The sequence below is a fragment of the Centrocercus urophasianus genome, unplaced genomic scaffold, assembly GCF_019232065.1.
Source record: "Centrocercus urophasianus isolate 14NV4802_14NV808 unplaced genomic scaffold, USGS_Curo_1.0 seq_37, whole genome shotgun sequence".
Lineage (NCBI taxonomy): Eukaryota > Metazoa > Chordata > Aves > Galliformes > Phasianidae > Centrocercus > Centrocercus urophasianus.
The window spans coordinates 2,191,465-2,219,010 of NW_024884944.1; the positions used below are offsets into that span (position 1 = coordinate 2,191,465).

Sequence of the window (27,546 nt, forward strand, 5' to 3'; positions counted from 1 at the left end):
GGATTTAAATCTAGGTTTGCAGCAAAGGAAACGAAGCACGCTTTATGAGCAAGAGGAACCTTAGGGGAGGGTTTGACTGCAGTTTCAAAGGCTGAGCAAGGTTTTTGTACACAGCGCTGCCTCCGTTCTGCTCACTGTCAGCAATCCGTGCTATCTCCGTGTTGCTGACAACCCGACAATCTCCGATACTGCAGCAAGGTAACAACCTGCAGGCTGCAAAGTGTGCTAGCTCGTTTTCCAGTGGGAATAACAAAGCACAAAAAGACAAAGGAAACCAAATAGGTTTGGGGATGCAAGACACTTGCCCAACTGGAAGCGTCCAGGGTGTTTCCAAAGCTCTGGTGGAAGCACAGCCTTGGAGAACCCACAGAAACAGAGATTTGTTCAGGTTTGAAAAGACCTTTGGGATCCCCAACCCAACCCATCGTGCCCACTGCCCACCACCCTCAGTGCCACATCCCCATGGCTCTGCAACACCCCCAGGGACGGTGACCCCACCACTCTCTGTGCAGCAGTGCCCACGCAGCACTGCCCCTTTGGAGAGCTTCTTCCTAACACCCAACCTGGCACAAATTGAGGCCATCCCCTCTCACCCTACTGCTGTCATCTGAGAGAAGAGACCAATCCCCACCTGCTACAACCTCCTTTCAGGGAACCATAGAGAATACGAGCCATAGCTGGCTTACCCCTAAGCAGCCCAGTGCCAGCAGAACGACACCCCTGTGTCAGCCCCAGGCAGGAGTGTCAGACAGCACAATGAGCTCACAGCCCCATCGCTGCCTCTGCCTGCATCTCCTCCCGTACGCCGCATTTGAAGTCGGCATTTGTCACCTTAAGCAGCTCTCGTAACACAAAGCAAAACTGTCAAGACAAATATGAGCGCTGCAGATGGGTGGCATTTTCTTCCTAACTGCTTTATTTTTATTTATTTGTGGTTTTCCCCTCCCATCTCCTTCGCCCTTTACAGCTGTCCCTGTTATAGCAGCTCGCCCCGCATGCTCTGCTGATGAGCAGCCGCTCACCAACTTCTTCTGGACCTGAAATGCTTCTCCTGTTCGCTGTTGTTCCTCTGTCACTACAAATTGGCACTTCTAAAGAGATTTCCAGGCCAAGCATTAACCCCCTCTGGAGCCCAGCCTCATAAACACACACGTTATTTGTCAAACGAGAGAGGGAAACAGTCAAGCTTCAGGAAAACAGAAGTGACTTGTCTGAAACAGCACAGAGCAATGAGGATGGAGTATGGAGTGGAGACAGGCGGCCCCAAATGCCACCCAACCCACCCTCCCTTCTCCCTGCAGCATCCCCAAACGGCTCTGCCTGCCCCATCAACCTGCAAGCTCAGGTTGTCTGCTATTCAGAGCCAGAAATAGTGCCCAGGAGTCCTGACATCACACAGCTGTATGTAAGCACAAAACAAGGTTTCCTCCGGTTGCAAATTCCAGCCCAAACTCCTTTTAGAAAAAGGTTTATAGAGGTTTTATTTATTGTCAACTCCCGGATGATAAAATGAGGCTTCTACTGGTCCTATTTATTTCCCCCTCACAGGAATCGGAGGGGCTGAGATGTGGAACAAATGAAGGGCTCCAGCACTGACCCTGGGCTCGTGCTGCTTTGCAGACCGCCGGGTGATTATTTTATAATAGCTGATAGCATCTATGATTTAATGCAGCTGTTAGAAATTAGCAAGGACTCCATCGAAAGCGTCCCAGTCACTCACGATAACAGGCTAATAAATCATTCCCCCCCTGCTCCCTGGCATTTACAGTGCTTTTGTAGAGATGCAAAGCAGAGATCTGGCCACCCTCCCTGATTTATTTTTATTTATACTTTTAATAATGCAATCACATAAATAAATTTAGGACGCTGTGACTCTGTTGCCAAAAGCAGCACCGATGAGAACTTCCCCTGTGTGACTTCGCTCTGTAGTTTTCTCCCCACAAGCCAATTAAACAGATAACAAACAGCTTCAAGGCACCTCGGAGATTCCCAATCCCAACGCGTGGGGTGAAAACCTGACTCCATTGGAACCTAAGAAGGGTAAGGGGGGAAAAGCCGCCTATGGTGGCACTTAAAACCTGCATGTAACAGGGTGGCTGATGCTGGGGCAGGAGGAGGACAGTCTCATAGAATCACAGAATCGTTCAGGTTGGAAAACACCTCCCAGATCCCCATCCCACTGTGCCCACATCCCTCACTGCCACATCCCTGTGGCTCTGGAACACCCCTAGGGATGGCGATCCCCCACTCCCCAGGCAGCGCAGCATCATTCTTTGGAGAAGAAACTTTTCCAGCCCCCGTGGCACAACCGTCTCCACTGAACCACATCACAACGGAGTCCACTCTGCCCTGCCTGTGCCCCTCTCAGCAAACCCAAGGGAATGCCATTTGCTGCCCAGCACGACACACCTGGTGCAGACAACCTACATCTGAGCACAGTCCCAAAGGACCCCACGAACTCCACAAGCCATGCACCGAGGAGCAACGCATCCTTCCCCACCTCCCCCCACCCTGGCCCACCCCTGCTGCACGCTTATTTGCACACCCACACACGTGCCTGCTCTCCAGGAGCAGCCAGCCAGCATGCACAAGCCTTCAAAACATCTCCCTGATGGGCTCATGGGAGCTCTCAGCTTGTGTCTAAGCTGAGGCAGCAGGGCTGGGAGCTGGGGAGCAATGGGGGGTCTGTGCAGAAGAAGCAGTGAACGCAGCCACCTCTTCTCCTTGCACACCTCCAGGTCCAGCTCTGAGGTCATGATGCATCTTTCTGCTTTTCCTCCCTAGAGAAGCCTCTGTGTTCAGTGTGTCCTGAAATACAGCACGCCCCAGATTGACAGCTGCAGGTTCACAGCCGATTGCAAAGGGCTTTTCTGCAAGATTTCACCCGGTGCGCTCTGCAGGCGCTGGAGCGGAGCGAGATGCACCCAGCTTGGGGGGCAAAGACTGGGCAGCAGAGCTGGGAGAGGAGCTGCCTGGGTTTACTCCCAAAGGAAGTTCACTCTGGGTTGCATTTTGAGCTTCTGCGAGGTTTCCATTCTTACACATTCTTTAAAAATGCCCCTTCTCTAATCCTTCACACCATCAGTTCTCTTTTAGCGGGGAGCCTGACAAACGCAGACAGCCCTGTGTGCATGTCAAGAGTGAAGCTCTGGAGCTTCCAGCACATGGAGACCACCTCCATCCTGAGCCAGCACAGCGAACAAGCACCTTGCTGCTGCTCCTCCTTGCTTTGCTTCACTGAAACACAGCAACAGAAACACCAAAAATAAAAGCGCTCTTGCTTCTCCTTCATCTAAAAACATCTGCTGTTAATAAGGAGAAGGAGTCAATTTATTTCTTAGCCTTGCGCTGAGCTCTGCTATGAGAGAGTTTAGAGGAAGCCAACACCCCAAAGACTCTACACAGACATCAGTGGAGCTGCAGCACATCTCTGTTGAGTCCATTTAAAATGCTCTCAGCATTTTCATCATTTCCTCCCTTTTAAGTAGAGTTAAAGCCAGAAAAATTACTCTGCATACACAGCCCCAGAGGTTCCATATTTCTTCCCCTGTGATGACATTTCCTGACCAGATCTGCTTAATTTATAAGTTGGGAGATAGGGTTCCTTCCCACCCCCACCCCTTAAAACTGCCAGCCCTGCAAATTCCTCTGGAATGGAAATATTCATCCGTCCTCCCTGCTCTGCCACCTCCGCACAGATATATGGCACCAGGCACAGCTCCCGAGACACGAGCAGATGGGAGAGGGAAACCCATTGGGATCCTGAGCCCAGAGCTGCATTGGCAGTGCTGGGGGTGAAGCAAAACACAAGGGATGGGTGCTGGGTGTGAGCATCCCCAGAGATGAGGCAGACTCATGGAATCATTCAGCTTGGAAGAGACCACGAAGATCATCCAGCCTGACTGCCAGAAGTGATCCAGCGCCAATTATTCCCATCCTCAACACAAATTCTCTTCTCAGCATGCAAGAAATTGGAAAAGCCTTGATCTCAAAAGAAAGTGGAGGGCTTCAGTAAGCACTTTCAGCAATACTTTAATAATAAAAATTCTAATTAAATTTTTAACATTTAAATACATTTGTCGTATGTTTCCATTAATAACATCCTGTGCCTCCTTTAATTTGATCATCTTCTCACCCTTGACAAATAACTTTCTCCCACGTATTCCAGCCTATCTGGCACTGCAGATGACACCACTTCCCCAAGGCCGTGGTGCAGATGGGGGGCAGCAGCCCGTGGGGCTCTGCTGTGAGCAGCATGAGAGGCAATGGGAAAAGCAAACCAGAGAGCTTCGTGGGACGGGCCTTCCAGCAGAGCCAGGAACACGTCACAGCAAACTGCTGACAACTGGGGATAATGGGAATGTTCTTCTTGCTATTATGGCTGGGATAACTACAAGCAGAGCAAGCAAAGGAGCAGAACAGCAACAAGCTTCAGAGGCAGCTCTCTGAAAACATCCACAGCTATCTCCCAAGACCATTGGCACAGCAAAGACAAGCTCCCAAGCTTCCTGCTGCCTTGAAGAAGCAGCTGCTAATGGAGAAAACAAGATGTGAGCTCTGTATGCCTCAGTCCCTTCTCACTTCTGTGATACCATCTTTAGAAAGGGCAAAAAAGCTGATTCTGGAGGATAATTCAAGCCATCCGTTGATGACTGCCTGGAGCAGAGCGGTGCTTAGTAGCTGGAAGGGATCTTTTATAGTTTGGTATTTATTTTATTAATATTATTATTTTTTTAACCGTTGAATCATTTTATTAATATTAATAAACTAGCAGGAAAGTGCTAATTTCCTTCATCATTCCCCTAATTACCTCTATTGAATTGTGAGGATCATCTGCATGAATAATGACTCCCCATGCACTTGCATCACTGTTCTGCCTCTGTTCAGCACAGTCGCCATGAAGAGCTGCATCCTGCATGGATGCTCCAGCACTGCAGGTGGGAGAGAAGGGTCTTTGGAAGCACCACGTGTGTTGGGAAGAGCAGCTCACGGATCCTTCCCCAGCCTTAAAAGCCTGACAGGGATCATTGTGTTCATTCTGCCCACACCAACCACCCACCCCAGACATCAGCAGTTTCCCTGCAGGCTTTGGCAAAGTCCAGAAGCTCACCCTGCATCTTGGTCCCAAGGAGACAGCAGCAGCACCGGGGGACACCTCCTTTTGTCACACACTGAGGCCACAGGGTTCCTCAATGGACCAGATGGTCCGCATGGTTCTGATCCCACACACAGCAAAGCAATCTTTTCCACCTCATGAAATACCCCAGGGCCCAGCGTTCAGCACAAATCCCATCTATGTCACCTCCAAAGCTCCCTCACACAAAGTCCCTACCACACAGTTTTGCAATGCAAGCCAGGAGGGAAAGGGACACCAGCTTGGCAGATGACAGCTCTGCAACACCCTCTGGCTTGCTGGAGAGCCACAAGTCTTTAAAAGATGGATGGTGCTCTTGGATGGCATCCATTCCCTGCAGCTACTGTGTGACACAGGGCTTGTATGAGCAGAGGGGTCTGCCAGCATGTGGCAATCTGGTGCAGAGCCTCTGCTGTGCTATCCGATGTCCCCAGATACAGGATCTGCACTGGGACAGCATCCTGTCCTCTCATCAGAAAGCATGAAGCACAAAGGACATCTTCATAGCCATCCTTGTTCTCAACATGGAAAAGCAGCTCTGACCAGCCTTTGCTCAAACATGGGGGAGGAAATAGGACATTTCCAACTCCCCCACCTCTCATCACTTGCTGTGAGCACACTCAGCTTGCACGGCACCCTTCAACCACTGCCCCTGAAGCAGGAAAGCACATTCCTCCCAAATTTGTATTCATTTTCATGAACTCCCCATAAAAGTCACTAATAGAACACAATCTGCTAATTAAATTTCACTCAGGAAAGCATTTTCACCTTAGATTAGCGGTGTCCTTGCACATTTTTTGCCACTAATGTACTAATAACATCTTATTTATCTTATAAATGAATTCGCTTAGACTTATCATTAAATTTGAGATATTAACACACAAAGTGAAAGGAGGGCAAATAACTCCAAAGGGATGAGAACCAGGAGTCCATTTTCCTTTTTACTGCTAGGGAAATAAGGCAGCATACTGAGAGCTCAGGAAAGCAAAGCTCTTCCTTTGAACTGCAAGCAAAAGCAAGGAACCAGGACCCAAATCCCAGCAAAGGGAGGCAGCACAGCTTCAGCAACCTCAAGTCTTTGCAAGGAGGTCTCTATTACAACATTGTCCCGTGCCACACTGCACTGAGATGCATCTCACCCCACTCTCATTCATCCCATTGAGGCCGTACCTACATGCCAACACCCAAATCCATGCCAGCACCCAAATCCATGCCCCAGTTTCCCAACGACTTGCCCCCGCAGAGATGCCCCATCTGCATGTGCAAATAGGCTGGAGAGCCCGGCTGCTGCACCTGCTGCCGAAAGTGTGGCCTGGATTTAAAATATTTGTCAAAGGGAGGGAGGAGGTGGGGGAGAGGCGTTCTTGATCATGAATCTTGGCAGGATGCAGCTGCTGTCTGTGCTTCCCTGCGCCTGGCTAGAAGATGGATCACAGAGAGGAAACCAGGCTGCAAAACTTAAATCTAGGCCTGCCTTCGCTCTCTGCTGCAAATCCTCCCTGCTAGAGCTGTTTTCTGATGACACATCCTCAAAACTTCCTTGTACCCAGCTCCACGGGGACACCTCACCGCCCTCCTGAGCATCACACGAGGTCTGTGCCAGCTCCCAATGGCTCCGCAGGCACCGAGCTGCGCCTCCAAGAAGCAGGATGCATTTTTGTGCCTTGCTTTTCATTCTGCTCAGGCTTTTTGTCCCTAATGGGGGGTTTAGCCCATAGATAGCCTGGATGGAGTCCCACCCTGGCTGAGCAAAACAAGAGTAATGATGGTTCCCTCCACGGTGCATTCATACATGGCCCCGTGGTGCTTAGCAGCCAACTTTGCAGAAGAACACAGCATCCAACCTCCGCTATTCTGACAGCAGCATTTTCTCCTTCCTGACGACCCAGCTCTTTCCCACTCAGGATGAGGCAACATTGACATCCAGTGGCCGATCAGGTTAATCGCACAGGAGACGGGGTTTTCTCCTGGGGATGGAGCACGCCTTCGAAAAGAGCCAGCAGTGACATCCAGAGCTTCCCACGGCCACCCTTCCTGCAAGAAACCTGCCAGCACCACAGCCCTGGCATCACTTGGGCCCACCAACACCACGAGCCAAAGGACTGCATTCTGGGTCTGCCTCATTCCCACGTTCTCCACGCTGGAAGATACAACAAGCCCAGTGGCATCACAGCCCCTTTCTGCCATAGCAAGCTCCAACCAATCTGCCTGCACACGCAGCTCATGCCCATCACCTGCTCACACCACTCTGGGTTCTCTCTTATTCAGGCCATGTTGTCAGTTATCGTCTTTTATGAACAATTTGCATGCCTGCAGGGGCAGCTGGATGCTCTTCCCTCCCCTGACAGCAGCGAAAATAGAGGCTCCCCCTCCTCAAGTCTGCTTTAAAGGTTTTCTCCTGGTTTCTGCGGGGGGTTTACTTTTATTTTAAAGAAATACGAAGGCAGATTACATGCTATGCAATTAAATATTGATTGGGAATTCTCCCCAAGTATGCCTCCCCTCCATCTCTCTGCCTCCGCAGGGAGATGTCAAGTTCTGTTTCCTAAGCTGTCCCCATCCAGTGATTACGTTCATTAGGACAGCAGCCTTGTGGTTAAAAGAACTTTCTTTGCTGCTGTACGTTTAATTAGACAACTCTTTCCCAGAAATTATTTATAGCCGAGCTTGGGAGCTATTGTTAGTCCGAATGTAAATAAGATTCAAAAGGGAAATCCCAGGGCACCCCTGTGGCTGGTGAGCCGCTCACTTCAATCCATTAGCACTGGTCCCAGCGCCCCTGCTTAGCACAGCCTTCCAGAGGCTGCAACTTGTGCTATTTCACAAAATAATACAGCCAGCCAGGCTCGGCACAGGCTTCCAATGCAACTTCTTGTGCACGAGAAATATTTTCCCTGTGCTCAATGTAGGGAGATGGGAAAAGCGTTGTCATGCCGAAAGGCTTTGGTTGGAGAAGGGCACAGCAATGCCAGCACCTTTACAAACACAGATTCAGCCTGGCTCAGCCCAAGCTGGTCTGCTCCAGTCTGAGTGCCCCTTCCTTCCCCATGCACCTCCTTAATTCAGCTGGAACGCAGCTTGGTGGGAAAAATATCAGCTTTAATGAGGGCAAACACCTCTTTGCAAAACCACCTGAGAACACCTGAGCAGGCTTACGTGTGTGTTTAAACAGGATCATTTCGGAAACGTGCCTAGAAAGCAAGCCCAGCAAACTTAAAGCCCTTTGCAGTGAGAACGTGATGAGCTCCACCAACCAACTGCAGGATGGGTATCAGGAAAAGGTCCTGCACCAGAGGGTGGTAGGGCATGGAGCAGGTTCCTCAAGGCAGTGGTCACGGCACTGAGCTCAAAGAGCCCTTGGACAATGGTCTCAGATGTGATCTGAGTTCTGCCAGGTCCTGTGTGGGGCTGGGAGTTGAATTCCATGATCTTTATGGGTTCCCTCCAACTCCACATACTCTATGCTTCTGCAGGAAAAGCCAGCATTTCAGTCCCATCCTCACCACAAAGACCAAATCAAAGACCAGCACAACCTCCAGGTGAGATGCATCCATCTCTTCCTGAGCCCCTCTGCAAGCAGAATGGCCAACAACTGAACACCTCCATTTTCAACCCAACAAAAGTACAGGATAGGATGGGTGTCCTCCTCCCTGCCCATATGTACTCACAGTTGTGGTTGAGTTAGGATATTCAGCACTTGCAAACCATCTATACAACATTCATGGGGGCTAATCTCACACTTTCACACCTTCAGCTGTCCCCTGCTGGATCTGGGGGCAGGGGGATGCACTCTTGCGCTGCTAGTTAGCAGAGCAGCACTCTGCAGAAAGCTGTGGCTCTCTGCTCTGATAGAAAAAGCATGCAGGGGGCAGCAGCAAGGCCGACGTTGCAAAAACATGATAAACCTCTACAATGTACAAACAAACCAACAGCAGCAGGCTGAAGGCTGGCCAGCACGGCTGCGTTGTACCAAAAGGTGACTGCAGCAGAAAACAGAGCCAGTTCTGATGCACCTCTCGGGTGGTTTCTCAAACCCTGGAAGCTGAAGGTCATTGCACAACCTGCACTGCACGTGGGGGAAATGCAAAACCAAGTGGCACAGCCTGTGCTGCCAGCTTTCCATTTCTGCATTCCCATCTCCGCCAGCGCCGCTGCCAGCGAAGCTCCCATCAATGCCACCAAGCCCAGGCAAAAGCCATCACGGTTCTGGAGGGTAGCGCTGTGGGGAGGTCTATTATTTTAAACATATAATTGATTCTAATTCATCACTTATCGCGCGGTGACAGATTTTTATATAGTTTATTATCTCAGTCACAGCACGGGGGCCCGGGGGGCTGGCTCCTATTGTTTGGCATTTCCTGCTCCTGCCTCATCTCGAGCTGCTCCTGTTATCTGTCTGATTAAGTTAGGGATGCCGGTAGCTCCTGGTCCCCAGGTAACTGTCAGCGCTCGCACCTCCCCTGCAGGACTGAAGCTGCCTTTGTGCACCTCTCCTCCCCGACCCGCCTGTCACAGGCTGTCGCTGCACTCAGCTGATTTGGGGATGAAAAGAAAGCAGTTGGGCTCCAGGGCACTGCAGCACCCTGGAGGATGCTACCCATAAAGCAGCCCAAAAAGGCAGGGGCCCCAAGTGCCTGGGTAAGCACTGGGATGCGCAATATTGCATCTCTTCACCACCCCATCCAAGCCCTGAGCCCAGGGGCCGAGTCCTCCTGCAAGCTGCACTGAGGAGCAGCTCCCCTTGCAGTGACATGGGTCCATTTCATGTTTTTCCACTCCACAAAGGCACGTGCAACTTTTCCATGGCTTCACTTTCATTCTGTACGAGAACGAATAAACCTGAGTGCACGCAAACGTTTCCTCCCAAAGAGCTCCAGCAACACCACAACCTCCCCCGACGCTCCACACCACAATTTTCATGTTTCATTTCAGCGTTTTGCATTATTTTGAATTATTTCTACAACATTTCACGACGCTCAACGCAACGCTGAACATCGCACACAACAGCTCCGAGGATGTCATTACGTGACACAACACAGTGATGGAAATGTTTTACAATTTGGTGCTATTTTGGAAGCGTCGAGGGCTGCCGCTTCTTAGCTTTGATTGAAACGTCTCGTTTTTGATTTATTTATCTTTCCCCCCCTCTGGATCAAAGTGTGCCGTGCTCCAAACTGTACGGAAACAGTTTGACGTTGCTCTATAAAACGGAGTCAAAACAATTCTTCTCAACACAAACAGTTCAGACTTTTCATCTCGGTGTCAAACCGCTTCGTCGCAGCGAGAACAAAAGGCAAAGCTGGGATGCTGCAGCTGACTTGAAGTAGCAGCTGCCCTTAATTATTTTAATAGCAAAAGGAAACACCGCGAGGATTAACCTGCTTCCCTGGTGGCACGGCACACAAATGGACCAATCACCACGGAGCTCTGACCAGCCAAATTCAAACAGAAGTTTGAAACGGGGAAATTCTGGGCCCTTTTTCTGCCTGGTGCAAGGCAGGACCGTGGCCCTGCATGCAGCGACGCCTTTATGGCACCCTGTGGTGCTACTGCTGCTCCCCACGCATCTGGATCTCCTTTAGCACAACACAACCGGGCTCTCAGCTGCACAAAGAGCTCTGGTTTCCCCACCAGCAATTGCCTTTGCTGCTGACATTTTGCTCAGCACATGATGAGTTTCCTCCCCCACTTCCCCTAGGAATGACACCGCTGTTATCTCCGCTGCATCTAAAGCACACACAGACTCAGTTTAGGGACAGTTAATTTCCAATTCTTTCCAGATGGGTTGGAATAATATCCCCAGGTGGTAAATACATTATTAAGAAGGCAGTTTGGTGTGAAATTGGCTATTAAAATATAGATAAAGTTTAATATATTGAGCTCCTTGTCAGAAAAATCACTTTAGAGGGAGCTTATTATTTGTTTGATATTAAAAGAGTCACAGCTCCGCTCCAAGTGACAAATGGGGAGGGGGAGGAAATGCCACTTGTAATGGACAAAAGCTTTTTAACATTTAAATTTAGGATTCTGCTCGGCACCCCATGCTGTGCTGGGTGCATCCGTGCTGGGTAAACCCATGCAACGCATCCGCCTTCAGTCCTCCAAAGCCAATGGCTGAGGTTGACCATGCCTGCAGCATCCCTCCTTGTGTGCCTTAGTTCCAGGCATTTAGAGAGGAGAAATCAGAGAGGAATCACTGGGAGGGAAAGAAAAAAAAAAGCTTTCCCAGTATCCATAGGGCGCTGTGCTGCGGCTTCACCCACGTGTCCTCTTGCTGGAGCTTCATCCTATCTCCACACCTCAAAAAGCAAAAAGCTCTGAGAGCAAGCTCAAGCATTTGATGATTCTGTGATTCCAAAGCTCTGCACATCCCAGCCTGGGTGGGATCTACACAGAATAATTAAGCAAAACATCAGCAGTCCAATATGGCACTAAGCAGACATGAGAGACGAGCTGCCTCTTCCCTCTGCTCCGCGCAGGGCTCAAATCGGGGCTCGCATTACTAAGACTTCATTAGTTTTACAAAATATACTACAGAACATTTACTAGCGGGCTATGAAGAATCATAAATAATTAAAATTAAATTACACTTGTCAAGGAAACGAACGAACCGCTTCCACGAGATGCATTATCCTCACACACTTATTTGTTGCTGTTTGAAGCACTTGCTCGCCAACTTCGCCGGGCTCTGCAGAGTTGGGCTTGGAACACAACGTGCTCCCAGGGCCACAAAACACCACCGACCTGATTTGTGCCCTGCTGAGCTCCGAAGCAGCTTTGCAATGTGAATCATCCACGTTGTGACACGTGCATCCGTGCTCTGAATCAACCGTGGTGTTAAAAGCATTATCAATCGCTATTATTATTATTATTATCTGGCAATTAGCAAATCTCAATAATTGGCGCTTATTAGATCTTCCACTTGATGAGAATTTACAGTCAGAAGCCTTTGAGGGGAGGCACAATAACAGTGGAAAGCATCTTAACTAATTAATTAAACCATCCAACAGCCCCAGTGTCCTTATGGGGGAAAAAAATAACCAACCCTAGCAGGTTGTTCTGAGCCCAGGATGTGGAGGTGCTCAGGGGACTGCAGGCAGCAGCTTTGTACCACCCAGCCCATGTAGGAACCATAACCCCATACCCAAATCCTCAGGTATGCATGAAGAGGGGCAAACCCATTCGTTCGGTACGGCGTTAACTTGTGAATCAATAATTAATTAGCTAATTCAATTAATTCTTTCAACACTTGCGAAAACAAGACCAAACTCAAACAGTATCGTTCAGGATTTATGTTGGAAGGTTTGCACAGATCTGCGCTTCCAAGGAGGCACGTGCTGATCCTTGCACTTTGTTGCACTGCCCTGCATTTGTGGGGGGATCTCTCCCCTGTAACTTAAGGAAAGCCAATACTGCTGGTTTCCCTTGGAGAGGAGTAAGGCAGTACACGAGCAATAGCAGCAGAACTCTATTAAAACTTCACAGGGCTGCAGCAAGGAAGGCAGGGAAAGCCCAGGGAGCAGCAAGCCCTGCACAGAGCCCAGCAGCAGGGACAGGGCGATGCCACAACAGGCTCACCATCCTCTCCCAGTCAAGCATGGAACAGGAGAGCACACAGTCTGTGAGAACATGCCCTGAAGGCAATGATCCCTGGTGGGATTCCTAGTTTGGGCCCTTCCAACCCACACTGTTCCACAATTCCGTGATTCTACAAACCAGATTTCTGCACTCTCCTCCTCACCACCCTCCTGCAGAGCTTCTGAAGAAACCTTCCCCATCCCTTCCTCACTCTGCTTGCTGGCAATTATCCACCAAGCACTGCAGCCTGAACCTCGTGTTCTGCCCAGCACCTGGCACGGGGTTTGAGGCAAGTGAGAGCCAGTGAGTGGCTCGCTAGTGGAGGAGGAGGATCAAGGTTGCTGGTGCTCCTTCAAAGGAGATGTGGAGAGGTTTGGAGGAGAGGCGGGACTGCCGGCAGGCTTCCCCAGAACATCTTATTAGAGTCACTTTCACACATCACTTGAAAGCTGCCTGACAACGTCCTTTCAAATACAAAGCAAATACTGTATAAATTAATAGCCCTTCAGGGAAAGGCAGAGGCAAGCGCTTCCCACCCGCAGCCCCGACGGTCACTTCCAGCAAAGTGCCACCAGGATGGGGAGATGAGATGAGGATAAACCCTTCTGCTCCAGCTCAACACGCGCCCAGGTCCCCACGTGCACCCTGACACTTCCAAAAAGGAGGGTGAAGTGAGCAGAAGAAGCCTCGCATCCCTGACTGCCCTGCACCGCTGCTTCCCCGAGGCAAAGCCCAGGGATCTCTTTTATAGAGCTATCAATATTTCACGTGCACACGCTTGGAATTTATGAAGGTAAAGCGATGTCTCTCCAACAGCCATCCCGTATGCAGCTCAGCTCGGTGCAAAGCGAGGGCTGCTCCTGGCTGTGGAGAGGAGATAGGCACTGCTCTTGGCTTGAAGAGATTACAGGACACCTCGATTGGAAAAGGATGGGCCACTACACCCGACCTGGCTGCACCCCTGAGCTTCCACTGGGCCGGGACCGGCAGAACAGCCAGGGCTGGCTGCACGCTCAGCTCTGCAGAAGAGCCCTTCCTGCCCCACGGAGGTTAAAATGGAGCTTGAGATCCTCACTGCGATGCTCTGCAGGGACTCTCGGTGGCAGAGCCAGCCTCCTCCTGTCCGCAATGAAACATTCCTCGTTTCAGACCCACGACCGCACCATTCCCGTATTACTGCATCCCAGGACCCCCCGTGGCTGTGCGCAGCATTCCCGCATCTCTTCCTCTCCCTTCCCTCGCTTTGCTGCCTTTGCCCTTTTCCCGTGTTTAACAACGCCGGCTTCCCTCCTCCACTGCCCCAAACCCACCTCCTTCTGTGCAGACCCTCACCGGAGCCACGCAATTGATTTAACCTCTGCTATCTCTGCGATTAGCCCAGCCACAGAGCAGATAGTTGCCTCTTATCAGCCCATTAAGGAGTCAAAGAATGCCGTTACCAGTTTTTTATCTGCAAAGTGCACACAAAGCCCCGCTGATTATTCTATTAATTTGTTAATGAACCTGTCTTGCCAGACAGACTCTCAGCGCCTTTGCAAAGTAGGGAGAGGAAATTTTCATCTTCCTAGGGGTTCATGCCCTGGGCTCACCAGGCTTTCTGTTCCCGACTTCTGTAGGATCTGAAGCAAAAGTTTATCCCAAATTACAGAGCTAAGAGCGAGCCTACGCTGCGGGTACCAGAGCAGAAACTCGGGCTAAAGATACAGCTGCAGGTGCTGCTTCTGATGCAATCCCGATTACAGCCCTCTTCCCAAACCCTAAATCTTCACTGACCTTAAGATACTCACAAATAACACCAAGGACTCCCATAAAGCTCACGCTGCTGCCACTTCTTCCGAGCACAACTGAAAACCCGCATGGGCACTGCACCAATCTGCACCACAAGACCAGAGCTGGGACCCTACAGTGCCAAGAGACTGCAACCAAAGCAGCAAACCTGGCAATTCAGGGATCTCCCTGCCAAGGTCAGCCAGAAACCTTCTGATTGACTCAGAAATGAGATATTAAAAATAATAAATTCGAGGCTGCGTTCGTCTGCCTTCGGAGCCTCTGAGATTTCTGAGCTCGTGTTCTCTCGCTGTGCAGCAGCCTTACGCTGCACCTTAATGCCTCCAAATCTTTAATATATTTACTCTTACAACACTCTTGTGCAGGAGTGATATTATTACAACCTCAGAAAGGCCCAGAAAGCCTGGGATCATGCAGAAAGACAGGAGCAGAATGAGCGATTACGCCCAAATCTCCTCAATCCCGGGCTGCCTCTCTAAGCACCCGCCTGCTTCTCCTCCCCATAAGCAGGACAGGCTGCAAAAGCTGAGATTCCCAAAAATGCTGTGAATTGGGAACTCAATTGCAAAGCACAGATGTGGCAAAGACGAAAAGAAGGAGCCCAGCCAGGGGAGGAAGGCAAAGCTCATCACACTCCTTCCATTATATTCCCTCACAGCCATTGCTCGAGAAGAAAAGACTGAAATAACCAGGAAAACGCAGTCAGTTCTGTGCAGAATTCACCTGTCTCCTTGACCCTCCCTTCTTGCCCCCATCCTGAAAAACACAGGCTTTCTTTTCGGTTATTTTTAGGTGAGGACAGCTGGGTGCTTAAGTACTTCTAAAGCTGCCAATTGCACGAGGAATTAAATGCAGAACCCTGGAGCAGGGAGGATGAATACATCACAGACAAAAGAAACAAGCCATTACACCCACACGCAGCTTTGTTTACTTTGCATTCATACATGACTCTGCCATCACCTCCATCCCTGAATCCCAATGATAAAAGTTAAAAGGCAGAGAATCCCCACTCACTCCCCAAAATCTCTACCTGATACATACAAATGCAATTTGCCCCAGCCTTCCCGAGGCCCCATGGGCAGGTAGGACCCAGCTCACCGAACTGGATTGGGAGCAGGGCCCCTGGCCCAGCCTTGGCCAAGCCTTCTGGCTTCCCTGATGGCACTCAGATATCTGGAAGCCAACCATTTCCCACGGACATTGAAGAGCTGCCAGTGTTCCTGTAGGAACCCTTCCTGCGCTCTGTGCCAAGTGAGGCAAGATATTTGTTTCCACGCTCCTGGGTTTCAGCCATGCTCTGCATGTCATTCATCCTGTTTTCACACTGAAGCAGGCTTTGATCTGAAGACCAGAACTGATACCACATCAGAATTTCAAAGCCACGTCGCCTTCAATGGACGCACCACTCAGAGCCTCCTCATCGCTCATCCTCCCCTGGAAAAGACTAACCTCATTTGCAGTTCACGTTTTGATGCCTCACCCCGCGCCTCCTCTGATGCATCCCCAGTCCCAGTGTGGATTCAAAGGTTCTTTAAACCAAAGCATTTTAAACCAAAACAACGGCAGCATCTGGCAGGGTGCAGACCAGCCAGCCTGCAGGTCAGCTCCATCTGCTGCTGGCAATGGCTTTCAGGTCAAAGCAGGCTTTCTTTGCACAGAGCAGAGACAATCCACGCCGTAAGGAGACCAGAGGAGCTCTATATTAAAGGTCATGAGCGTAAAAGCACAGATCCTCACTGGAAGAGCCCATGAAAGCCTGCCTTGGAGATAATACTGTGGGAAGACCAAGCTCCACGTACCTCAAAGGTAGAACTTTGGACTCTTGACTCAGATTTTCGCACTCATTAATTCAGAACCCTTCACTAAGGGAAAGGCAATAGCTGTCCCTGATGGCCAAGTGCTCGAGGCTCAGTTCTGGGACCTGATCTAGCAGTACACACACTCCAATGCTGCCAATGGTCAGCAGCAATCACCCCAAACAAGACAGTCCTGCAAGTATCTAAACCATTAGGTTCAGCACTGATCCCCCTCCCTGATGACACTGGAATACAGGCATCCTTACATGACAGTTTCATACCAACCAGTGCTTCCAGCACAGATATTATGTTATTATCTTATCCCACCGTTCCAAGGCAGTGCTTGGCACACAGAGCCAAAAGCACTGTTTATCAGCAGGATGGCACAGGGGTCACTCTGTGCTTCCCACAGCTTTGAGCACAGCTTGGTGTCAGCTCCTCACTTTTGGACCCAGAGCACAACGACAGCAATAAACATAACTAATGGCATGTAAAATGGGGGTGAAACCTGGAGAGAAGTCCTTCTGCAGCCAGGGAAACCTTCCACTGCCAGCACTTGTGCTACTGGGGAGCCCACTCTTCCCAGAGCATCCCAGTGCCACCCAGGCATCCCTACCCCAAAGAGCTTCTTGCAGCCCAGCATCCTCTCAACAGGCACCGTCTTCATCTTCCCTGGCTACGCCTTTCTGTCTAACCAGTGCTTGGTATTTGAGTCTAAAGGTTAATTAAGTGTGGCTGCAAGGATGAAAGGCCACAATCAATTACCACGTCTCCTTGTCCATTTGAGTCATTTTTTAATCACGGTGATTTGGTATTTTGGGAGGCGTGGGGTGAAGACAAGAGCGAAATTCTCTTTCTTCCTCTTTCTTGAAAGGACTTTTATTCCAGCTGGACGATTCCCCAGTCTCCAGGCAGCATGCCTTCCCTTGGCACCTGCCACCTCCTCTTCCTTCCCTTTGTCTCTGCACAGTGCTCCACAAGAAGGAAGCCATCAGAGATGAAGAACACGAGAAAAGCTGCCTTCAAAATATTCCCACCGCAGCCTTACAGCCTGCTCTGAATCATCAGGAGCTGGAGGAGCAGGAGGAGCACGGCATGCAGGTGTGCTCCCACGCAGCTCTTTGAGCATCTGCCCATCACATCACTTCAGTTCCCGCCCTGTCTGCTCCATGGCACACCTCTGTTCCGTCCCAAATTGCATTTGACTGCCCACAGACCTCGGGACACAACCCATCCCATGTTCCCAACAGACACTCCTCCCAAACCTCACTGCAACACGACAAACTCATCCCTTAACGCACACCCCCCATCCCAAAGGCACACCTCCCAACACACCCCTCCTGCCTTTTGTAATAATTAACTATTTAAAATTCTACCAGTGCTAATCGCAGCAGTCCGGGCTGTGTTCTCATTACCCAGGATCAATTCCTGTTTAATATTCACCTCCAGGGGTGGATGTGGCTGGAATGAGCTGCAGATTTCTCTTTCGCTACGCCAAAGCTAATGAGTGGCTGCTGCTGTTGTAGTACAGTCACTCTGCTGTAATCAGTCAAAATAACAAGCAACAGCACCTTCCGGGGACGCCAGATATTCTACATAAATATACACAGACAGCCTGCCACACCAACGGACCTCAGTGAGCTACGGCCAAGGTGCAGCCAGCCGGCTGTGGGCGTGGGGACAAACCCACGGCCTCTTAATTAGCTGCCATCATTATGGGGTGTCACCCCCGTTCGTAAGGGCTGGTCTGCACCTGGGAGCTCGTCGGGATTCAGGCTGAGAACAGACATCTTTGTCCTGCACTCATCCTGGAAGCTGCTCACTTGAATCACTGCGATGGAGACGTCGGATTGGAATGAGAGCGATGTGGGAAGCCATACCCAAGTAACTCCATGCCTGTGGCATGTGCCACGTGACAGCTCACAGCCAGCCTTCCCTTCAAACCTCTCTCCACAGTGCTGCAAAAATAACAAGGGTAAAAAGCACCCTGCCTGCTCCCTTTAATGCGTTTGCCAACAGGTCTTGCATGGGACAGGGTTGACTTCCGTCTCCTTCTTTCCCATTCAAGGGGAAAATGAAAACAGTGTGTTTCCCCTCTGCTTTTTAAAGCACTAGGGATAGCTAAAACCCACGCCTCTAGAGAAATTGACCCAACAAACTGTACTGGTAGGACCATCAGGATGGCAAACTGAGGCAGCACCATGGAGGCTCCCTCCTTCTCTCCAGAGCCCAACAGGGACCACTGTGCTGCTGTGGGTAGAGACCAACAAAGGCAAGCTGCAATTGGAAATGCAACCACCACCCTCCCAAAACCCAGCTCCCAGACCAGATGTGAAGATTGGTTCAATTTACCCTGAGAGCACCCAAAGCAGGATGCAGCACCAGAACCCCCAGCAGAGGGTCTGAACAGAAGAGAGTCTGCAGGATGGCAGCAAGGAGCATGCACCACTTTGCTTGATGAGAAATACAGGGATTGGAGCCCTGTTACATAAAAAGGGCTTCCTAATAATAAAGACACCTATGAAGGATGTCTGAGGGTCCTGAGCATGCATCTGACCGATCCGTTTGGTTACCCCAAAGAGGGATAGGAAGCTCTCAGCTTGGACGGGCACAGCCAGCTCCAGAGGGAGATGCTGAAGTGCCCAACTTCACTCAGGGAACAGCACTGCTGATGGAGCAAAAGGGAACTGTGCTCCTGGTGTTTGTCTGTCACCTCCCAATAGCTCACAGGGGAGGAGAAAACCACAGATGCCTCAAGGCAGTTTGCTTGCTGAAAATCAATAACTAGTATTAAAAAATGGATCCAGTTCCCATTGGAACAGACTGCTGAGGGCTGTGCCATAATTCTGCAGAACAGTCAATATTTACTGTAAGTGTCTCAAATAAAGATTGAGCTTCGATTTAGTAAGATCGTTATTGTGCGTTAATAATATGCCAATTGATTATTAAACATATTTACCGAGGGTATGAAAAATAGGCTGGGAGATGAAAGGGCATCTGACGCAGGAACACGATGTTAACTAGGAAACCTAATTGCACAGAGCTGCATTAGCCAAATTATCTTCCCGTCATTAGGAAACGTCCTATCAAGGCATTAAAAGGCTACAGATAGAGAAGTGATAGATGAATATTCAAAGGAGTTGGGCAAGGGAACAAACTGCATCCCAACGAGGCACCGTGCGCCTGCTTCTGCCGTGGCACCGTGATGGCATTGGTGCTGCCAACCCTCCTCCCTCCAAACACCAGGCCAGAAAGGAACCAAGCCATCTCTGCAGACAGCTTCAACACCATCTCCTCCAGCCCTGCATCCAACCCTGCAGCATTCTTTCGCTGCTGTGGGGTTAATTGGGGCACCCTGGTTAATTGGGGCGGCCACCCCGCGATGCCGCTCTGCCGTCAGAGCGCTGACGCAAACTGCAGAGCTCAGTGCTGACATTTGGCCGCCTTCCGAAGGAGACTTTGTGCTGCTGGAGGATTTTCACAGCATGTCCACAAATGTCACTTCAAGTAACGCTTCGAGCTAAGCAGTCAATTCTCACTTTGAAAATACAGGGAAACGTCAATTTCTGCATGTTTTGCTCCTATTCGAAATTATATCCTCTTACTGAATAACCAGCATAACAGAAGGGTTTTGGTTTTTTTTTTCTTTTTTCTTGTCCTTTTCCCACAAGTTCTTGATGAAATGTAAATGATTTTCAACTTTGATCTTTATACTTCCTGGCTGCTTCTGACTAGGTTTCTTTCTTAACGATTGGACTCAAACTCGCTCCTGAAATAAAGCTCTTTCCTCCCATCCTCACCATGCAAATTAATGAGCAGTCCAACGCAATAGCTCAGAACAGGCTGCTCTCCTTCCTACCCACTGGAAATCGTTTCCATTTGGAGCAGCATATCCCATTGCTCCTACTCAGTGGACTGCTGCTCACCAGGCATTCAAATTCTGCTCGTCTTACACACAGGCTAATTTTAAACGCACCAAAACCCAGGCTGTTGATGCTGATCAGATTTGTGTCAGAAACAGGAACTTTCCAAGCATAGGGGGATGCACAGCCTCACATCTTCCCTAGGGTTTGGGTCCAAGGGCTTCAGAGCTGCTCACGATGAATCCACAGCCCTGGGAACCTGCAGGTCTGGGCTCTGCACTCGCCACACGTACATCGCTTTGGCTCCACAGTGAGCAAACTCATTATGTTGGGGCTAATGGGTACATTTTAAAGACAGCTAATTAAAATATATGCATATATATATAAACTAAACTCAGCCCTAAAGGACGCAATGCTTTCATTGAGGGGTGCCTCCCACCTCCTTGCCATGCCTGCTCTGCATCCCTGCTCTGCCCAGCCTCAGCAGCAAAGCCAGAGCTCTCCACATGCTGGTTTGATCCTACTCTCCAGACAGCTAACGCTGGATAATTCATGCACTGAGGCAACAGGAGGAGAAGAAAGGTATAACTTGCCTTCAGGCTTCCCACCCCTCATCTTCCTGAGACACCCCCGCCTGGTGTTGGTGCAAGACTTTCTGCTTTCTACTCCAAAAACTGGCTCCTCTGCATCCCAGCAGAATCCCCAGCTCCATCAGTGCAGCCCAGCCACCAAATCCACCTCCCCAGCCCCACTGCTTCCCACCTCTTGTCTGCCCATCTATTTATTTAGAAGTGGGAATCCTGAAAATCCTTGGTGATCTGTAACCACCTTTCATCAGAGGATTTCGGAGCATTTTCCAGACATGAACAGAATAAGCCTCCCCGCTCCCCTAGGAAGATGGATGGTAAGTAGAATTAATCCCAGTTCAGGAAACTAGGGCCTGCGAGGCAAGAAGAGGGAAAGAAAACAAGGCAAGAAATCACTCTGGGTCCCCAGTGCCATCGATTTCCCTTCCTCTGCTCAAGCTACCATGTCCTGAGCCCCAGCTCTGCTCTGATCCCCGGCTGAACAGAGCCTGACTCCAGCACCCCAAGGCAACAATTACCATCTCTTGCCCAGCATTTTCCCATCCTCTGCCCTCCAGAGAGGCTTGGGAGAGACACAGCCACGACGAGCTCTTGAGAGATGCACGAACCTGTTTGCAGAATATGACTTTTTTTGTGGTGTTTGATGGAGAGGGAAAGTTCCCCTCAGAAGAAAAGGCTCTGCAGCAGCCACTGCTGCTGCCGGAGGGAAGGTGACAGATAGGGTAGCGGAGAGCTCTCTGTTTCCCTCTCCTGTCTGCCTGCCTACTGCTGGAATGAAGATAATCTATGAGCAGTAGCGTGCATCAGCACTGCTCTCTCCCTCATATAAATCAGAAGGGTGAAGCTGTATTGAAGGCAGCGCTCCCCAAGCCTTCTCCCAGCACGATCCATCTGGTACTGAAGGTCACAGAAGTCTCCAAGGACAGCATAATCACTGCCCAGAAAAGGGCTGCACTCCATCACTTGCAGGGTGGAGACAACACAAGGCGGGGACATGGGGCTGCTATCCCACCTCACTTCTTCTTCTTGCACTCCCTGCTTTCCACCTATCTCTGTTTCCCCTGGGCTGAACCAGCAGCTAGGTCAACGGGATGGGGCATCCCAAGATAAGTGCAATGCTGGTTGGCTTGGATAGGTTTGAGTAGGCTATGGGTAGGCTTGGGTAGGTTTGAGTAGTCTTGGATATGCTTAGATGGTAAATTGGGTAGTTCTGGCTAGGTTTGGGTTGGCTTGTTGGCTCTCCACAGTGCCCCATCTCAATGGACAGCCCTTGGCCTGCAGGAGCAGCAATGGTTCCTTGTTCCAAAGTACAAAAGATAAGTCTGCAAGATGTCTCAGCAATGCCTGGAGCCAGCCCAAACAAATGGAGGACAGCCCACTGGTCCGGGCAATCTCTAGGCTGCGATTTATCAGCCCCGCTGATGCAGCCAATAAGCTCATCCCTCTTTTGACGTGGCTGTGATGGAGGAGGTGGCTGGAGGGCATTTAACAGGCCGTGATGTGCAATTGATGGCGTGACCGACCAAGCCATCAAGGAACCCCCCCACCCCAAACCAGCCTAGCCCCCTCTTGCCCTGTGCCCTTATCCACTCCTTCCTCAGGACTTGGTAATGGCCGTAATCTATCTGCTGCACAACTTAATTAAAGTCAGTGCCAGAACAGAGCTGATCGAATCATCAATGCTTCCCTGGATCCTGCTCTGCTTGCTCCTGTGCTGTCACTGCCCACAGCACCCTGGGCTCCTTCCCAGCCCAAGGCTTTGTTTGATTTGTGGTTTTTCTTGACAAAAGCTGCCGCTTCTTTATTCGCTTTCCTCTGTAGTGCTTTACAAGCCACAGCTCCAATGCAGAGCTCTGCCTGCCCAGCATGCAGAGGAGTGCATGCCAAAGCCTGCCCATGCTGCCCATGTCCCTTCCAAGGGACATCATTTCATTCTTCCAGCCCGCAACAAGTGAAAGCAGAGGGGCAGGAGAAACAAAAGGAAAGTTACAGGTTGCAATACAGGGTGTAGTAACTAAAAATGAGACAACAAAGCAGCTCACGTGCAGCCATGGATGCTTCCCAAGGGATCAGAGGTGTCCAGCTCCCATCCCTGAGCTCCTTCTGCCCCCAAAGACTCACGCTGGAAGCTTCCCACCCATAGTACAGCTCAGCCCACTGCAAAGGGCAGCCCACCCTCCCTGCCCTTGGGAGATGGGTGCTTCCTTCAGCACAGGGGCTGCAGCCACACCATAAGGAACAGGCTGGCATTTGTCTCTGCCAGCCGCCAGCCATAATTGGTGCTCGCTTTAAGAAGAAAAAGAAATAACCTACATCCAAAACCACTTCTCCAATCAATAAGCATTTGTCCTTTGCATCTGTGGCACGGTGGCTGTGGGCTCACTGGGGCTGCTGCCAGCCTATTTTTCTTCTCCTTTCTCTGGCCCATTGCTTAAGCTAGGTGCTGAGATTCACCTCTAGACCCCCTCTCTCCCCCAGGCTGATCAATAACTAACCCTCTGCTAATGACCTTTCCATCCCTCTGGAAGAGCAGATCCGTCAGAGAGCTGGGACAAGGCAGGAGCTTGCTCATCCCTTCTTGGACAGTGACTAATTGCTGCCATTAGATGCAGAATTACAGACAAAGAATGAAGGCAGGGAGATGACTGACCCTATGTTTAATGCAACTGATGTCCGAGTGTCCACTGCTGCCGCAATGCTGGGTGAATGATAATGCAGCACAGGGGCCCGACACCATGGATGGTGTTGGGTGAGCTGAAAGTCTGGGGAGAAAGGAGATGCAGCAGCAGCAATGAGCAGGGACACCTACAGCCAGATGAGGTTGCTCAGAGCCTGGTCCAGGCTGACCTTGAAAGCCTCCAGGGATGGAACATCCACCAATTACCAACATGATGCAGTAAGTGAGGAGAAACGCATGATAAAACAACCAACATAAAACCCCTTCAAAAATGCAGAGCATCTCCAAGCCCTGTGCTTGCAAGCCCTGGAAGCAGCCCAGCTCAAACACATCCCCAACTGGGATGCACCCAAACCATCACTGCCACTGGTGACATACACCATCTCCAAGGGGCTGCTATAGCTGCTAACAAACCAAGGCCAAATGGGCAGAAGCTTTTGACTTGTAAATGGAGAACACTGGCTCAGAAAGTCATTGGAAGAGAATAAACAAGTAATTCCCAGCAGTGTGGAAAGCAAGAGGAGCTTTTTTGTTGTTGCTATCGTCATCACTGTTGTTTTCTTCCCTGCAAACCCCAGGCCAGACTCTCTCTTTTTGTAAAGCATCTCTCTGATATGGAAAATTTCAGCAGCTTTCTGTGCACAGCTGAAGCAATATATTCCCATCTCAGCTCAGCCTGCCTGTCTTTGTGCATCTGATTGAGCCCAACGATCTGCACTTCTGCCAGTCGCAGTTTGCTTTGGATTCAGAGTCAAGTTTCTATGTGCCGGTCTTTTGCAGCAGATTTCTGAGCCATGAACTGTCAGGCGTAGAGTGAAATGGCCACTGCAATTACTCTGCTTTGGATCAAGCCTGGCCAAAACTCAGCAGCACCTCCCCACCATCTCCAGGCTGCTTTAGGCTATGAGTTTACTCAGCAATCAGCACAAATTGCATAGCTGAGCAGCAGGATCCTATCGAGCCCAGGATCCCTCAGGGCCTCACGGTGGGACCATGAGCTGGGTGGGATGCTGACATACAGCAGGACAAAGCAGTTCTGGCTCAGTGACACAGCAAGAAGAGCTGCTGCCTTTTGGGATTTGCTTTGCGGCCACAGGCGGATGGATATCACATCTTTGTTAGGATAAGAAATGACTGGTCAGTGGAGTCAAGGCAATTAAGAACAACGATTACCATCACACATTCTTCTTTCCTGTCTGTTCGCTCGCTTCGTGTCCCAACTCTGCGTCTTTCCAAGGAAACTCCCCCACCCAGCCCTTAACCCCACTCAATACTTCGCCCCATCACAGCAGGAGGGGTTGGTGGGCACAACCTCCCACACCCCTCCAGCAGCAGCACTCAAACCACAGCTGCAAGGCGTAGCAGCCCTGAGCTCTCCTTGGCTCTGGACCTCTTCTCCAAGTGTCAATGCTCACATCACCCCCATGCTGCCATCCCCCACCACCAAGCACGGCGGCATGCAACCCAGGACACGAGGCAGAAGCAGGGGAGCGAAGAGCTATATATACATACATATATATATCTTTTTCAAAGTCATTTCAAGTGTCCCTTGTGGGAGAGGAATGCAGGAGACGTTTTCTAAATGTACACGGCCGTATCTATCTCGGGAGCAGTATCAGCAGCTGCAGACAGAGACAGGAGGCACAACTGCGCAGACAAAGAGAGATTAGACAGACAGACAGATGAAGAGCAGGAGAAAAACGTGGATTTCAAGCATTATTCATCTAGAAAGACTTTGCCTTGTGAATGGAGGAAAACTTTGCAGAATCGTGCTCTGAAGAGTGCACACTCCACACTCACATCCACCAGCAGAATGCTCAACCAGACTGAAACCACAAGCTAAAATTATCACAGGCAGAGAGAAGCAAAGCACCGGGCCTCCTCACAGCCACTGCAAAGTACCTGCAGCTACAACAGCCACAGAGAGCAGGAGGCAGTCCCTGCACCCAGCGGATGCTGCAGGGGGAGCAGGATGAGCATCCCATGCTCAACCTGATGCAGGAAAAGCGTCCCTAAGCATTCCTGAGGCCAAACAACAAACCCTGGGGACTTCTGATCTAAGCTGTGGTCAGAGCTCTACAGGCAAACAATGGCAGTTGAATCTCAAAGGCACACAGAGCTTGATATGGGTATAACTTTGGTGCAAACCACAAACAGGCAGATGGCAATGCCCATCAGTGGCAACGGTGTCCAGGAATCCATGCAGCAGCTGCTCCATGCCTGGGAGCCCTGGGGCTGCAGAGACTTTAGTGATGGCTGAGCAGGGGCTCGGTGAGCCAGGGCAGGCTGCTGAAGTGGAACAGTTGCTATCTATCCCCAGAATGAGCTGCTTCTCTCCCACCAACCTACTGCAATCCACCGCCGGATCGCACGCGGCGAGCCTTATTCTCTGCTTGATTGGCACGCACTTAATTAATGTTAATGGAGCACTCGCGTCATGATCAAGGAGACTCTGAACCCCAAAGTATACTAAATCTGAACAATTACAGCAGAATTCATGGCCTAATTACGGAGCATTGTTGAAATACCACTTAAATATAGTGATTATTAAAAGCATATTATTGATTGAGGTTTAACTGCTATGTAAATAAATCTAGTCGAAGCAAACTGAGCTACAAATTCATTACCTCGCCGTAAATCCTCAATAAATATTTTTTCCACGAATTGGTTGTTGTTTATTATACAATAAACGTCGTATTAAGCCAAAATTAATTGCATATTTGGGGAGCGAAGGCTCCATTGCTGTGCCAGCCACCCTGTAATGCACAACCTGAGAGCGATGGGGAGCAGATGCTGCGGTGCCGAAGCGAAGCAAAAAGGACTCGAAACCAATTTCCCCTCTCTATCACACCCAGCTCAGTGGCTGGGTGATTTCCATAGACCCCAGCAGCTCAGAAAGAAAGAATCCCAACTCCTCCTTGGGCCCAAACCGTCGTGATGAATAATAAATAAAATAAAAAGCAGCGATATTTTGCATCTACTGAGAGCTTTTCATCCGCGGAGCTCAGAATGATTTACAACAAAAAGTAAAGCGTTAGAGGTGTTAGGAAAGCAGCATTTCCTTCCTCTTGGGAAACCTCAGTAGTTCAACATTTGTTTTCATCTTGCAATCGGGTGAGAAGTTGAAAGGTTTTCTTCTGGAATCATCAGTTCCACGACGCTGAGATTCAGAACCGGGGACTTTTCTTTTTGTTTCATCAAACCCGTGTGTTGTACCAAACTGCATCTGCAATGTTTTGAAGTGCCAATTTCAAACAAAATGTCTCAGTTTGGATTTTCCCCAGGAAAAAAAAAAAAAACCAAAAACAGAAGCATTGGAGCAAAGAGCATTGGAGACGTTTGGTTGCTGCCCCCTCCCACCATCACAAATGTAAATCTGGGTGAAGACCAACAGCGCTGGCAGAAAACGCTTTGTTCCACAATGCTCCCCTTGGTGTCTGCTGCACAGAGCAAGGACCAAAGGCTCACAGAGGTGGGAGCAAACGCCCACTGAAAGAGCACATCTATTTGCTTCCACTCCTTTCTGGGCTGTCCATCACCCATGGGCAAGAGGAGGCAATGGCTTCCCGTGCTGTTTTGTCCTCACCCACAGAGGCAGGTAGAAAACTCTGTTCAGTTTAGGCAACAAAACCAGGCCAGGAGGGGCAGAACCCACCCAGCTATGAATGCTCTCATTAGAAAAGCTTAATTATTAACATCAGCCTGAAGATACTTTCACTGACATTCATTCCACCCCTGACATCAGGGGTGATCACCCTACGCAGCCCCAGCTCTTCTCCCTCCATGCCCACTCTTTCCTGTTGCTGCATCCCATAGATGGGAATGTATGCACAAGACGGGTGCAGCGCAGAAGGAAATGAAACAGCAACGGGATCTCATGTCTTCTCTCTGCTTATTGGAAGCACAGCAGTAGCCATTCCAGAGCTCCTGATGGAGAATTGATTGCTGGGTCATAAAACTAAATCGTGGCGCTCATAATAAGAGTAAACAAGGAGTCAGGGAGGGAGAGCACTGCAGGAGTGCAGGGACGTGCATGGGGGTGATTAGCTGCATAAGCAACTCACTCAATACGTACTTATGGTCCTCAAAGATTTAAGAGTCAATGGGATAAATTGGATCGATG

At 50.0% G+C, this 27,546-nt stretch overlaps 1 protein-coding gene across 1 annotated transcript in view; it reads right to left on the minus strand.

The window, feature by feature from the left end:
• Positions 1 to 27,546, minus strand: part of LOC122167452 (opioid-binding protein/cell adhesion molecule homolog) — a 249,881-nt gene that overhangs the window by 92,476 nt on the left and 129,859 nt on the right. The gene's annotated exons all lie outside the window — the stretch shown is intronic.